General features: G+C 53.4%; 1 protein-coding gene across 1 annotated transcript in view; it reads left to right on the top strand.

Moving 5' to 3' along the window:
- The first annotated feature begins 2,485 nt into the window (after positions 1–2,485).
- plekhg2 (pleckstrin homology domain containing, family G (with RhoGef domain) member 2) overlaps positions 2,486–2,740 on the top strand; it is a 175,082-nt gene continuing 174,827 nt past the window's right edge. The window contains exon 1 of the mRNA XM_056282925.1: positions 2,486–2,572. The gene's annotated coding sequence lies outside the window, so the exon portion shown is untranslated. The remainder of the gene's footprint in view (positions 2,573–2,740) is intronic.

Here is a 2,740-nt window from a genome sequence, read left to right as displayed (position 1 = left end):
CACTCGCTCAGAGTGACACACACGACACAGACACACACATGCGGTACGCACCCCACTAACACACTTCACAGACACACACACACACAATTCTGTCATACACACAGAGACGGATACGTGCATGCTTACAAGCATCAGAATCAGAATCAGAACACTTTAATCATCCCGAGGGGAAATGGGTTCTATTACAGACACTCGTGCTCTGATAACGAAACACTAACCAGATACAAGATAGGAGAACAGAAACAAATACAAATAAAAGATAAAACAAGAGACAGAAATAAGAACAAGATGTATCAACAAGCCAGTCCAGTGGCCAGTGACTCGGAGTGTCTGACGGTCCGAGTCTGAGGAGGAGGAGGTGTAAAGTCTGATGGCCGCAGGCAGGGATGACCTCCTGCGGTGCTTTTCGGCAGAATGGACATCCTTCGAGTACATCCACGTTTCCAGGTTCTGGGACCTCCCGGATGTCTCCCCTGAAGTGCACGCTGCACGTCCGGCAGAGGTGTTTTCCCGCCTGCATATTTTACTCCCCGGATGACTGAAAGTGATCTACATGACGTCACACAGGGCGGCACGGTGGCGCAGTGCTTAGCGGGGTCGCCCCCTGGGTTCGAGCCCCGGGGTAGTCCAACCTTGGTGGGTCGTCCAGGGTCGTCCTCCGTGCGGAGTTTGCATGTTCTCCCCGTGTCTGCGTGGGTTTCCTCCGGGGGCTCCGGTTTCCTCCCACAGTCCAAAGACACTGGCGGCCTGTCCAGGGTGTCTCCCCGCCCGCGCCCAGTGACTGCTAGGATGGGCTCCAGCATCCCCGAGACCCTGCGAGCAGGATAGGCGGTTGGGATAGTGGATGGATGGGATAGAGACGTCACACAGAACAGTACACACTGCAGACAACACGACAGGGTCGTCCTCATGTTGCTTTGTGTCTCAGTGCGTCATAGTGGTGACGTCACAGTTGCTCTTTGGATGAGTCCTGTTCCTGTATGAGTGTGTATAGGACGCTACAGAAATAACTCATTTGCTGTACTCTGAGGTGGTGTAAGGATTCTCATGGTACTCTGAGGTGGTGTAAGTATTCTCATGGTACTCTGAGGTGGTGTAAGGATTCTCATGGTACTCTGAGGTGGTGTAAGTATTCTCATGGTACTCTGAGGTGGTATAAGTATTCCCATGGTACTCTGAGGTGGTATAAGTATTTTCATGGTACTCTGAGGTGGTATAAGTATTCTCATGATACTCTGAGGTGGTGTAAGTATTCTCATGGTACTCTGAGGTGGTGTAAGTATTCTCATGGTACTCTGAGGTAGAAGTATTTGTATTCTAGTCATACACTGAGCGGGATTGCGAGGAGTACTTCCCTGACACTTGGTAAGTATGGGCCCAGTTCATTCCGATTCACTTCCGTTTCTTTCAGTTGCTTTCTGTACGGTTCAGTACTGTTCGGTTCCGTGTCAGTCCAAACCCATGTATCGGCGGCCCTCCATGATGACTTTAATACCCCCCCCCCTCGCGCTTCACATCTGCTCACGTCGTGCGCGCGTTCCAGAAGCTCCGTCAAGTCGGCGCGCTCCCGTCCGTCTGTGTTTTAATTATCCGAGCGGTTCGCGGCGGCCGAGAAGAGAAAGCAGAGAGAGAGAGAGCGAGAGAGCGAGAGAGAGAGAGCGAGAGAGAGAGCGAGAGAGAGAGAGAGCGAGAGAGAGCGAGAGAGAGAGAGCGAGAGAGAGAGAGAGAGCGCGCGCGAGAGAGCGAGAGAGAGAGAGCGAGAGCGAGAAGGAAGGATAATTGTCATCTTTCTTTGCGAGCCTCATCCAGCTGATGGAAGAGTGACGGCGGACTGATTCCAGGTTTTCCTTCAAAAGTAGTGGGAGACTCGGCCGGCGGAAGGAAGGAGGGAGGGAGGGAGGGAAGGAAGGAAGGAAGGAAGGAAGGAGGCGTCAGGACATTTCGGGAGTTAAATGACTTTAACGTTTGAGGACGTTTTCTGCAGAGCGCGTTTACTTTACGCGTCCTGCGTTAATATTCCCCCGGAAACTTTCCCCGGAAACTTTCCCACAGGCTGTTTAATGCTGTAGCTAGAGCCTCCCTCTAGACCACACCGGGAGGAACTGGGTCATTGGACTCATGTTGTGAACCGTACCGGACCCAGCCGCTCTGCAGCCACACGACCCTGTTCGTCAGTCCGGACGCAGAGACACCGTTACAGCACCGACACGCGCTGGATGGACCTTCTGGCGCGCAGAGCTCGGCCAAGTAGGGGACGACCCGGAGCCTGGAAAACCTTTTTCTGAGAGAGAGAGAGAGAGAGAGAGAGACAGACGGAGAGAGAGCGAGAGACAGACGGAGAGAGAGAGAGAGAGAGACCGTTTCCCTCGAGCGCTCGGGACCGAAGGCAAACCCTCATTCAACCCAATGCGTCCGGACTGGACCAGAAAACCACGGAATACCGGAGAAAGAGAGCGAGGGGGGCAGAGAGAGAGAGCGAGAGAGAGAGAGAGAGCGAGACAGGGAGAGGGGGGTAGCGGACTTTACCGTCGTGGACCGCGGCTGCATGTCTCCTCTCCTCACATCGGCCAGGGTAAAAGACCTTCTCTTGCTTTGAGATGACCGCTGCTGAATGAATGTACGTGTGACGCTCTTTGTGTCCACCACACGCCGGTTTGTTCACACTTGTTGCCGTGTTTGTGTGGTGCTTTGTGTGGTTGTTTGTGTGGTGCTTTGTGTGGTGCTTTGTGTGGTTGTTTGT

The sequence above is a fragment of the Lampris incognitus genome, chromosome 7 (assembly GCF_029633865.1).
Source record: "Lampris incognitus isolate fLamInc1 chromosome 7, fLamInc1.hap2, whole genome shotgun sequence".
Lineage (NCBI taxonomy): Eukaryota > Metazoa > Chordata > Actinopteri > Lampriformes > Lampridae > Lampris > Lampris incognitus.
Note: the sequence above shows the minus strand (reverse complement) of the source record. Positions and strands in the feature narration are given on the sequence as shown.